At 35.8% G+C, this 13,768-nt stretch overlaps 1 protein-coding gene across 6 annotated transcripts in view; it reads left to right on the top strand.

Moving 5' to 3' along the window:
• Positions 1-13,768, top strand: part of LOC123871009 (unconventional myosin-XVIIIa) — a 208,656-nt gene that overhangs the window by 59,089 nt on the left and 135,799 nt on the right. The window lies entirely within an intron of this gene.

Below are 13,768 nucleotides of genomic sequence, written 5' to 3'. Positions count from 1 at the left end.
TGATAGATTCGCTTCGCAATTTAGCTTAGCTGTTGAAAATAGGTAGGTACGTCGAATTAAAAATGTGAATATTGAATAAATATTGTTCACGCAATCAAAATGTTGATCACGAGCGTAAATAAGGTAATATAACTTGTGTTGAGCAAATGTAATTCATGTAAATGTATTAGCACTGCGTGCATTACTAAATTGGCAATGTCGTAGCTTTGTCACAAGGCGTTCTTACATAACTGGTGTTAGAGACTCGAATACAAATGAATTGCCGATGAAGCTTGCTCCTGGCGATGAGAAACTTAGCGTGGGCTTTTGTGACCTGCTTGACTCACCAAGGGAATTAATTCTTATTGAGAGTACCTATGCCTTAGCTATCGAGAGTTATTTACAGTAGAACCACCTAGGTTATACTGTAAACAACTCTTCCTATCTTCTAAGTTCACATTACAAACTAAGGGTCCAATCCCCCGTATTATACTCGTAAGATGACGACTGTAAAATGGACAGGGAAGCATTTTTGTCTCTATAGGAATTGAAATCTTGAAAAGGTTTTGAAATTTTATGACTGACCCTTGACCTTTTAGTACTTCGATCAACCATTATGGTCCAACCGGCGATATTATAATATTATGTGAAAAAGAATTAAATACGGTAAATACATATGCGTGTATAGTGAAGATTTACAACTACCGCATTTGGGTCACATTTGTAGAGCGTTATCTTTTCTACTCTGGTCAAACTCTGGTGCATTTTTTGTCTTACTCTTCAGCGAGAACGCATTTTATACTCCACGTAAAATGAACTTAACATATGAATTGTAATACCATTGGTTTTAACCTGCATTTTTTAAATCTAAATATAAAGAAGCATTATAATAAATGCCGGTCTCTTGAAATACTTTCTCAAGTGAAATTAATTTTACTACTTGCATATTGTTCCCGTTACTCAGAGGACGTTGATTTATTTTCTGAGCATCGGTTCAATTGATACAATTAATTTGCATTGTAGTAATAAGACCTCCACATCGTTGGGGTGCCATTTACTGTGTGAAAGCGGCTCTAAAGCCTCTAATTGACTGGTTCAGCGGCATCCGCAAACAATGGTGGTGTCGTAACATCTTTACTATGTTAATCTTGCGTATAATTTGTCTCCTACACCGGATCGCGTTGTGAAATTTAATGTGTTATGCTTTTTGATAAACTAAACTATTTTATTGTCTACCATCATCATTACATCGTAAAGAGTCTTAAATTACGAGCACTTCTTGTATACGTACTATCTGTAATTACTAAGTAGTTTCTGAAAATTGAAAGTTCGTGAGTACATATTTATAGAATGTTTTAATTTCAAAGTTTTCAAAGATAGGTATCATTCTTGAGCATTGAAGTACTCAGTTCCTGAGTTCCCGTTGAAAGAACTCGAAAGACTGGTCGCGACCAGGTACTTATCACTAAGGATCAAGACTCCCTAACACTCCCTTAGACGTCTTAGGGATTTTTATCTAGCATACTATAAGCTCGCTTTCTTTTGACATTTACAGAGAGGAGAACAATTCTCATTCCCAAGATTAGTATTGGAAAGGAGAATTGCAGGCAAAAGAGCTGAAGGTCGCCAAAGATGCAAATGTTTGGACGATATAAAGGGGTGGACTGGGCTTAGTTCCCCGAAACTAAAAGAGGCGGCAAGCTTTTAGAATGGTGACCGCCAAACTTCGTTTCGAAAAAGACACGCGATGATGATGATGATGATACTGTGCGTCTTTACTGAACTACTTTATGATATTAAATATTAAGTTGCCACGGTCTTAAATTCTGTTCGATTGAAACGAATCCTCGAATCGGTTAGTTAAATAAAACCATAGAAGTAGTTTATGCACTTCCATTTGGTTATTATGAGAATCCGTATTTGTTGAAAGATGTTCAGATCGACAGACGCCAATAGTAATTAGAAGGGAGGGCGTCATTTACAATATTCCAAGGTTACAATTAATGTCGAGAATAATTGTTTATCTCCTACACAGCAAATCTCTGCTAGTAAACAAAACAAGATGTATGAGTATTTGTTGTGTTCATTACGAATGCCTTTGTGTTTCCAAAATCACTTAGCAATCACCGTTTGCTTCCAAGTCGAAAACAAATTGAACTAGCATTTACAAAACGTCTCCCGCGCGTTGAAGTATTAATAAAGATCGTATTACTTGTTGAATTTTTATGTTATCTACATTATAAATAGGTAAAGTTTGAAAATTTGTTTATAGGACGTAATCTCTGGAAGTACAGAACCGATGTTGAAAATTCTTTCACCATACAGCTATATTTTTCTTGAGTGACATAGGTTATATTTTATTTACAAGCACGGGCGGGTAGCTAGTAAAATAATAAAATAATTTTGTGAACAGAGTCACAAAAACTTTTAACATCAAACTGAGCATTTCCATTACAGCTTTTTTATATTTTATACATTAATAGGTCTAAGTCGCAGAACAAAATAAGCTAAGCTGATTCCTAGTTTCATGGTTTAATCATGACTCATGACTAATATGCAGATGTACTTAATCTGATCTCTGACAGCAATAATTTAGATCTATTCAATGTTACCCATGTTAACAAACTAATTTCAAGTTTTTGTTGATAATCAATATCGAATTAGCGATTTCACGTTCCGCAATGCCGCGTACGGACTGATTAGAGGTATGGGTTTAGTTAAACTACCATACGCCTGCTAAGTTACCCTTACTTCGTCACGTACCTACTACGTGAGATTGCAGTCGAAGGCTTACTCGTCATTGAATTAAAAAATCATCAGCACTGGAAATGCCAGTAATTAAAAATGCTTGAGACTCGTATCGCAATATACAATCAGCTATGCAAACATAGAGGAATAAACCTGAATGGTTTCTGTTGCTCAATGAGGCTCCGAATACAGATCTCTATCATTACGACCAGTTATCGATAGTTAGATACACCGACAAGATTCCAACGGGATCACCCATATACGGTCGTGGGCTACATACATATGACAGCATGATTACATTGCATTGACATTAACTAGCCGTTCTGTTGCAAATGATGTAGTGGTATCTCTCTCATTAGAAATTATGTGTGACGTTGATTTAGTAAATTGTTTTCCAACAGTCTCGTGATTCTATGAAATCTCGACTTGAGCTTTCTCTTAACTTAGAGCAAAGACTTTTATCATTTCGTGTCCAAAGTGCAGTTTTCGTTTTTGACGTTATCATCGAACCATTTCTTAGATTCAAATTATAAACCCAAGTGTCAATTTACATCTTATTAACCTTATTAAATATAAAAATCAATCCATATTTCCCTTAGTCACGCTATAACTTGAGAACGACTGTTAGGACAAGGTTTATATGTAAGAGATTTTTTAGAAAATTCACGGGGAAAGACATTTCCCACACGGATAAAGTCGCGAGTAACAGCTACTTTGTTAAACTTGCTTTTGCCTAATGTATTAAACTAGCTTTTGCCCTCAATACCGTCTGCGTTTCCCGGAGATAAAATTGGCCCATTCACTGATATCCTTCTTATTGTAGTGTTTATATGCCTTGTTAAAATTGTTGAGTAGTTCTAAAGAACAAGCAAACAATTTAACCAAACAGATAGGTACACTGTCGGTGGACAGGTGGACTGATTGAGATGAAAGCCATTCCTCGCTACGTTTAGTTTGACACCAAATAAAATTTCGAAAATAACACTTGTCTTGTTTGCAACTTCATAAATATTTCAATTTCTTCCTAACGTAGACCGCGTTCGGCTGAATTGTTATATACCGTCCTCCGTCCTATACCGATTTGCATCAGTTTCATGGAATTGTAGACAAGAAGGTCTACAGTAGAATGAAATAGAATTGTACTAATGTTAAAATCCTTGCCTTACTTAAAGCGGCATATCAAAAGGTGAATACAATGTTATTTTTTTATTCTTACTCGTATAGTCACATCACATGTAGATCTAGTAGCTCTAGCTACACGTAATTACAGCATGCATACCTTGACCCGTGTTCGTCTTGCTTGCGAAAATTGTCCTGTATCAAAGAATAAAAGGCAAAAAAATATGCACTTATAGTGTGTACCTACTTTATACATTTAGGAAATACTGTCAAAATTACCTAAAATCAATGGTATTGCCCCCATTAAAAAGCGAAGTCAAGACACCTAGAAATATCGTAGATTGGCAATTTAATAGGCATCGACTAGATGCGAAATGCCGAGATTAGGGAACGTGGGCGTAAAGGAAAAGATTTCTATGTTTAACATTGCTTGCAAATTAACTTACGATGACAATGATGATGAAATATATTGTATCTTGCAAGAGTAACTAACAATTTAAGTAATCGCTGGAATATGAGGAAAGTTCAGAAATGTTAGGAATCGCAAGTGGCATGAATATACACGCCCACGCAACGACTCGAAAGAGCAACGCGGATCGAATACTTTAATCAAACAATTGGCAGACTGCAAAACGACGCTGATTACACCCGCTTATGGCTGACATTTAACAATTGAAACTCCTGGAAATAGGTCGCTTCTATAGTAAATCATGATTTGAGGCGTTTCGAATTTCCAAGTTTCCAACTGATAAGTTTCAAAAGGAACACTAAGCTTAGTTTGCAAGACGTTTGTTAGATGGACCAAGAGCCAGCGAGTGTCAGACTTTCGTTATTTTATAAAAGCTGTATGTTTCTCTGCGTATTGTCCCCAACACGGGGGAACGATTAGCGACTAATGAATTTTGGATCATATGGTGGCTTTGGAAGATAACAGGTAACGCAAGTGTAAAAAAAATTACGCACAGCAAAATATAAAGTCCAATTTTTAATATTTTCTTTAGAATAGTATTAGAAATCACGTTATGCATAGCCAAACACTTTCTATTGTGGCGACCGACTACACGTTAAACTTTTAGACTTTAAGGGCGTCTGGCATGGGAGTTGCTACGTCACTGGCTTGGCAATACATGGAGTGATTTCTAATATACTATTCTGAAGAAAAGATAAAAAAATTAAACTTATTTATTTTTAACCTTATCTCACAAAGCTACCATCATCCAAACTTCAAAGTCGCTGATAGTTCCTCCCTGTGTTGGGGACAATACGCAGCTTTATAAAATAACGAAGTTCTGGCACTAACTCTATCGGTAGGTCCGATTAACTGTCAAGTCGAAGTATTTAAGTAGTATACGACGGACATTGTTTAATGATTCATTACATATGAGTTTGGTTTATTTAACATAAAGAGAAGTTACAAGTGTAAATTAAAAATTTATAACACCCCCGACGATCCAAAGTATCTGAGTTTTCCAAAACATCATTTTCAAATAAATAATTATGTATTTAGACAACGTCCATCTTGACAGCTTGACATTTGTCTATTGACATAATATTATGAACCTAACGGTTATCTAACCTTCTTTTCTACAAGAAAACTAGAAAAGAGCTGATAACTCTTAAACGGCTGAACCAATTTTTTTAGATTATAGCTAAGAACACTCTCGATCAAGCCACCTTTCAAACAAAAAAAACTAAATTAAAATCGGTTCATTCGTTTAGGCGCTACGATGCCACAGACAGATACACAGATACACAGATACACAGATACACAGATACACAGACACACAGATACACAGATACACGCGTCAAACTTATAACACCCCTCTTTTTGGGTCGGGGGTTAAAAATAGGACGTAACACTACCTGAGATTTCTTGAAATAGTGATGTCATAACGTCTTAACCACAGAACACAGATCAATCGATATCTTAATCGATTGTGTTGTTTAAAATTACGAGACGAGTGGTTGAATCATTTTCCGGTAGGTATCTCGTAGTTATTGAGTATTTTAAGTGCAATGCTTATATTAGTGGCTTATGATTATGAATGCAATACCGTAACACTTCTGTTTATTTAAACCTCAAGTGGCTATGCCAATCTTCTTAATATTTATACACGAACTTTCGATATCTGGTCGTGTTCTATTTCAGCTGTAATACCTTATAACTAACTTCCTGAAAGTTTTGAGTTGGATATAATATGGTACTTGTATTTTTCGTGATATCTGTATTTACCTACCTACCTATGAGGAAAAAATAAATTGACTGAAATTTTTAGTCTGAAAAATTATAATCAATCATTTCTGTACATAATATAATATGAATTGTAATGATATCTACTTATTATCTATAAAGTACTGAGTCATAACTTATAATACATACAAAGTATATAATATAATGTGTATAAGATAAAACAGTTAATCAATGTTTACCCATAAACAAGAGTAGATTTAGATCATAAGACATAGATTTATGGTCACGCCCTTTTATCAAGATTTAGATGCGATCACTAATGCAAGATTTAATATAAGGAAGACCGGTAGTTAGCGCTGTGCAGCGAATAAATAAATAATAATCTAAAATGCATTTTCATAAGAACAAGGAAATACGATGCCCATAATCGAAGCGCATATTTTATTACGACTAAACGTACCCTTTATGTTAAGTTTATGGCTTTATGTGAAATGATGTTTCCTTAGAATTTAATCTACAGGACCTTCCTTGCGCATTGGTAAGCGTGTGGTTTTATAAATGGGTGGTTCCAGGTACGATCTCTCGGTCTGGTCTGGTCTATTGGGAGGCTTCGATCGTCACTAGTTACCAGTGTTATCCTATTGGTAAAGCAGTAGGTACCTAAAAGTGTGACTCGTATCGTATCATACTATTACATATTATAAATGCGAAAGTGTGTTTGTTTGTTTAGCCTTCCTCACAGAAATCCTACGAAGGCATCCGTTCACGCCCTATCTTAGCAACCAATCGACTCGATTTTTGGCATAGAGATAGTTGAAAGGACGGAGAGTAACATAGGCTACTTTTTAACCCCCGACCCAAAAAGAGGGGTGTTATAAGTTTGACGTGTGTATCTGTGTGTCTGTGTATCTGTGTATCTGTCTGTGGCACCGTAGCGCCTAAACTAATGAACCGATTTTAATTTAGTTTTTTTTGTTTGAAAGGTGGCTTGATCGAGAGTGTTCTTAGCTATAATCCAAGAAAATCGGTTCAGCCGTTTGAAAGTTATTAGCTCTTTTCTAGTTACTGTAACCTTCACTTGTCGGGGGTGTTTAATTTACACTTGTTATACCGAAAAGTCAAAACCTAAATCCACGCGGACGAAATCACAGACATCAGCTAGTAATTAAATAAATGAGAATTACTGTGTTTTTCCTTTTAGTTCATTTGATCTTTCCTTTTCAAAGAAAACTGGAAACTTTAAACGACATTTGGAATATAAGTAAGACCGATTCCGGAAACACGGATCTTTGATTGATGTCTTTCTTTACTTTCATGTTACATCCAAATCTCAGAGAGTTTTTCAGTACAAAATAGATCCTATTTTGGGGCAACATTTACTTTAATTTAATTAGGATAGTATAGTTTAAACGAACTGCATCCTGTATTTGAAAAAGTGAATAGAGAGACATTAGTGTCGAAACCACCCCTACCTCTAGAGAAATAGGAATAGGTAGCAGTAGAATATAAGCTGATTTTTTCTCATAAAGTAATATGAACATGTTTTTTTCAATAAAGGCAATTTAAAGACGAGGATTATGCGGCAAAAAACCTTTATATCATTCGCATTTATCACATATTTGGCTATCACATAATCGATCTAAGTTAGAAACGTATCCAGTCACTCGGTGTTATATTTAAATGAATGTAATTCTAAAAATGGCCGCGCTATACCGGCTTACTCGTATGGATGTGGAATGCCAACGTCTCCGCTTCCTGTCTCCGCCTAATATGTATTCTATGGGCGCTTAAGCTCGTGCCGGGATTAAGTATGCGCTAATAATAATGCTTCAGGTGATATACCTAACTGCTTTTAAACTGACACCAGAATGTTACTTCTTTTTTTTAACCCCCGACCCAAAAAGAGGGGTGTTATAAGTTTGACGTGTGTATCTGTGTATCTGTGTGTCTGTGTATCTGTGTATCTGTGTATCTGTGTATCTGTGTATCTGTGTATCTGTGTATCTGTCTGTGGCATCGTAGCGCCTAAACGAAAGAACCGATTTTAATTTACTTTTTTTTGTTTGAAAGGTGGCTTGATCGAGAGTGTTCTTAGCTATAATCCAAAAAAATTGGTTCAGCCGTTTAAGAGTTATCAGCTCTTTTCTAGTTTTCTTGTAGAAAAGAAGGTTAGATAACCGTTAGGTTCATAATATTATGTCAATTGACAAATGTCAAGCTGTCAAGATGGACGTTGCCTAAATACATAATTATATATTTGAAAATGATGTTTTGAAAAACTTAGATACTTTAGATCGTAGGCGCGGAATAGTCCAAGAAAATCGGTTCAGCCGTTTGAAAGTTATCAGGTCTTTTCGGTCTTTTCTAGTTACTGTAACCTTCACTTGTCGGGGGTGTTATAAATTTTTAATTTACACTTGTTAACTATTTAGGCTTGCGCTTCACTACAATCACACCAAACAGGCGATGATGCAGTCGAAGGTGGAGCGTGCCTGTCCAGAAGGCGCCTATTTGCTCTTCTTTTAAAGCTACCAATATTATTATAGCTAGCAAGGAAAACGGAAGCCGGAAAGGCATTCCACATTATAGCAGTGCGTATTAGAAACGTTTAAAATCTGATGACAGAAAAGGCCATGTTTGGAGCTAGTCTAGTCAATTTAGTTAAGTTTAGAGATTATGTACATACAACTTAATTAGCTGCATTATCAGCAAAAGGCTATATAATACTTATAGGTTATAACTGCTAATCTAGTCAAAAGTTTGCGTTTATTCAAAACTAACAATTAAGTTTGGTGTAGTCGATGTGATATTGAATTATAATAATATATTGAATTAGCACTTAGGTATATATTATGTAACAGTTTTTTTTAGCAATTAAGGTATCCAAGTTAAATATACCTACTAAATTGAATACAAAGAAAATCACGATTTCGAAACCGTTTACTGTTTATTGACGTGTTGTATTTGGAACATTTTAATACACTTTCACATCCCTCTGCTATATCGTTTATGTCTACTTTTCACCTTTTTCAATAGGCTAATATAAATACTGCTATTATACTCGTAGTAGCATTAAAACGAAATATCCGATAGAATAGATATTAATAGAAATTGCTTTCTTCCATTTGATAGAGTATATAATACTAGAGGATGCCCGCGGCTTCGCCCGCCTGGATTTCGGTTTTTTAAATCCCGCAGGAACTCTTTGATTTTCCGGGATAAAAAGCCTATGTCCTTCCCCGGGATGTAGCCCATGTCTGTACCAGATTTCATCAAAATAGGTTCAGCGGTTGGGCCGTGAAAACGTAGCAGACAGACAGACAGACACACTTTCGCATTTATAATATTAGTATGGATTTATTACCTTACTGATAAAAATAATTTACCATTCTTTATATATTATACCTATAGTATACCTTTATACCTATAGTACGCGACAGGTTGAGATGGCATCCAGGGTGGGACGCCCCGCACACCCGCATGACAACCGCAGCGGATTAGCGCGGAGGACGTGCGGGTGTGCGGGCTTCTTAGCTAATGCTAGAGGTTGAGTTGTAATGCCACTTTTGTTGAACAACTCGCATGTTATCTTTTGTTTGTTGATGGTATTATGGCAGAAACCTTCACGGAAGTGCCAACAACACCTGTACAAGTTTTATCTCAATCGGATTATCGATTCGCGAATGCAAAGATTACAAACACAACATAATTTTTATGTATGAGGTTCTGAATAAAGTAAAAATGTTCCTGATTTCTAATATCGCCTCAGGAGTAGGTATCTACTGTTTTTAACCCCCGACCCAAAAAGAGGGGTGTTATAAGTTTGACGTGTGTATCTGTGTATCTGTGTATCTGTGTATCTGTCTGTGGCATCGTAGCGCCTAAACGAATGAACCGATTTTAATTTAGTTTTTTTTGTTTGAAAGGTGGCTTGATCGAGAGTGTTCTTAGCTATAATCTAAAAAAATTGGTTCAGCCGTTTAAGAGTTATCAGCTCTTTTCTAGTTTTCTTGTAGAAAAGAAGGTTAGATAACCGTTAGGTTCATAATATTATGTCAATAGACAAATGTCAAGCTGTCGAGATGGACGTTGCCTAAATACATAATTATTTATTAATTGAAAATGATGTTTTGGAAAACTCAGATACTTTGGATCGTCGGGGGTGTTATAAATTTTTAATTTACACTTGTGCAAAATGAAGGCTTGCTTTAATTTATTGACCCAAATGGCTCAATGCTATCGATCATCTATGTTTATGCAATTATCTAATTTTGATACGGCGTCGGCAGGAGCTGTGATGTTGTAATTATGAGTAGCAGACTGATACTTGATGTTTGATAGCGTCATGAACTGTGGCGTCAGCTTGTACAAATCTGACCGGGTGTCAGAGTTCAACCGTCTCTGTTTGCTATTTCTATTTGATTTGATTTAAGGTTGAGGTGTCGTAATATTATACAACCTACACCTACAGTCTATAGTCGAGAATTTGTAATGCGGTCATCACTAGGGTCGCAAATAGTTTCAACTCTCCCAAAAGTTGCCCTATCGCTTTCTTCCTGCTGTGTATGAAGTAATTAAATCTAAAAATAGACCACATAAATTTTGATACCTACTTTTTAACCCCCGACCCAAAAAGAGGGGTGTTATAAGTTTGACGTGTGTATCTGTGTATCTACCTGTGGCATCGTAGCTCCTAAACTAATGAACCGATTTTTTTGTTTGAAAGTTATCATCTCTTTACTACTGTAACCTTCACTTTTCGGGGGTGTTATAAATTTTTAATTTACACTTGTTATTAGTAAGGTACTCTATCAAATGGAATAATCCAAGAAAATCGATTCAGCCGTTTAAAAATTATCAGCTATTTTCTAGTTACTATAACCTTCACTTGTCGGGGGTGTTATAAATTTTTAATTTACACTTGTGCAAGGATGAATAAGAATATTTAGGGTCTTTTAAGGTAAAAGGTATTAGTTTATAGTAATTTGAAATACAGTAGAGAATCGATTACCCGGATTAATTGTTGTCGTAAGGCATTCGGATAATCGAAAATCGGGATAGTTGAATGTATGAAGAAAAGCGATATGTATGCACAAAAATGTTAGGTCTTTATTCAAAACAACAAATACGAATCTCAACAAGTAAATTCACAGTATCGCACTCTTTTTGTTTTTCGAAGCATTTGGGAGCTATTTCCAGGGCCTGAAATGCTTTCCACATGAGAAGGTCCGGCGTCCGGATAGTTGCAAATCCGTATGACTGAGGTCCAGATAACTCTACTGTAGTCTGAAATACATGTAGTTGTAAATATGATAATGTATTACTTTGTTATATTTAGGCTCTACTATAGCTGCATCTGAGATCTCTCTCTCTCTCGTCTGGCTTTACACTGATTACCTAATGTCAAGTTTGTAGTTATTTACAAGTTAGGGAAACTATATGTATAAGTATGGTCTCCGTCTGTGCCGGCGCCCGCCGACACATACACGCGGCGCCCCTTTCGAGCGCTTCCCAGTCAGTTCCACCAGCAATACACACCAGCAGAACACAAAAATCGGCCACTTCTAACAAAAAAAAAAACACTCCAAAAAGACAACACGCGCGCCAGCAAACGCCACCACAGACGAAGACCGCATCTGAGATCTTACATGAATCTATATGTAAATATTAAAGTATCAATTTAACTGATATATTTATAGATCCGTGACTGATACATTAGCATTTAGCATGTTCATATATACCTAATAATATAGGAACTAAATTTCTCTAAAAGCGACAAGGTCGTTAACATGTAGAAATCTCGAGTACGACCGCCATCTGAATATGGAAACTGGAACCCTTGTTATGGCGTTTGTTACATCAACTGGTGTTCAATTATGACTTCATTTTCATTCCTATATGACATTGAAGTTAAAAGAGAGTTAACTGCAGAGAGTACTAATCACCGCTTGGGAAATTCTTGGAGCATGCCAATATGAATTTTAAACTGTGTTTAAAAAATCAAGACCAAAGATACAAAAACTAAAGTTACACAAACTCTGTGGTCAAGACAATATATAACTGAGGTTGAAGACGCTATAAAAATAATTCAATCAGACGAGACGTATGAAAAAAAATACAAATGCTATTGCCAATATTAGGAAGTACATCAGTAGAATCACGTTTCTGGCGAATGAATAACGATTGTTTTTTTTTTTTTTTTTAAATCTTGATTTTGGGAGTTTTTTCCATCTGGAAAATGCCACTCCGTAAGGCCACATTATATACTTATTGTTGTGGCAGTTAATACACAAATTATTTTTATGTAAGTATAGACAATAGTAAAATATTAATTAGTAACGTAGAGTATACATACATACCAATAAGACTAGACGTTTGAAAAAAACCAAATGTTATAGTTATTGCGAAGTACATTATTAGGATCACGTTTCTGGCGAACAAAATACTATTGTTCTGCAATTTTTGTTCAAATACAAATTATTTCTGTGCAAATTACAGACACTAGTAGAATATTAATTGGTAATGTATAGTGAACATAAACATCGTAGTAACCTGAATAAATAGGGCTTGGAGCTGTGTCCAGATTCCAGATAGGCGCAGCGACAGAAATCCGGTCGTAATTTACAAGTTTGTCAACGCTTTACGTTTTGTATCTATTGTTGAAATGCAGAATTGGGCCACGGGTTGGATAACGGAATAAATTAATGTCCCTTTCCGTTAATATTGACAATGTGGATTGCTGTTTCTTAGCCATATACTCTGCTATGTTCAATTTTCCCAGAAGTATTCGCTAATAGGAAATATGCAAAGTGAACTAATACTGCTGATAATAGTTTTTCAGTTGTACACAAAGCTGTCTTTCTGTGGCCAGTCCTACATGTCTGAAGACTAATCTTGGTTAGATCTCAGCCTTGTATGGATTATTTTTTTCCATTGGCTGTTAACTTCCATTGTTTTTGGCCACACATTCGGCCAGTTGCGTGGAACTTGGCCAGACATATACTTAGTTAGCTTAGAGCGGTCTCTCTTGCCTTACGAATGATAAAGCTTTCGTTGTGGCTTTTAAAGCTATCGTTGTGGTAATAGAGCACACGTGGGTAACATATTATGTGGTAACATTGTGCTTTGATTTCGAGCAGCGATAGGATGAGACTCATTTGAACACTTGGCTGTCTAGTGTATCAATCTCTGGAATATATATAGGTCTGAAGAAAGCGTCTATATATTTTTCATACTTCTTAACGGGATGGTGGTGATCGTACTCGTATTTCACAGACTAGAGTTTGTTTAGTTCTCATGGATTATTATTTATTGTAAATTGACCTTATTCACGACATAGCTCCTGTTTCTCTCAGCTAATTGGGCTTTAGACAGAACAATACGGTCACGCACAAATTCTATCTCAACATGTTAATATAGGTATCTAAGTTCTAATAACAAATATAATATAGTCTAAATTCCCGATTTCAATGTTTTGCATTCATTATTAAGTCTTCTTGCACCTAAGGCTTAATTGCACTATTCATTTCCTTTTAACAGTTACTTGAATAAGCATAAGAAAGGCACCGCCTAAATATTGTTAAATGATTATTTGTTTATATGTCATAAAAGTTCAAAGCCAGACTTTATGAGCTTAGTATGGTAATTTTGATCGAAGATGACATCTTCGGACAGTTTGGAGGTCGAGGTTGTACAAGAGCCGTTACATTCATGAGAGCTCTACATCTTACT

Source organism: Maniola jurtina, chromosome 13, assembly GCF_905333055.1.
Source record: "Maniola jurtina chromosome 13, ilManJurt1.1, whole genome shotgun sequence".
In the NCBI taxonomy this organism is placed as follows: domain Eukaryota; kingdom Metazoa; phylum Arthropoda; class Insecta; order Lepidoptera; family Nymphalidae; genus Maniola; species Maniola jurtina.
The sequence above is the reverse complement of the archived record's forward strand: the minus strand, read 5'-3'. Positions and strand labels throughout refer to the sequence as shown.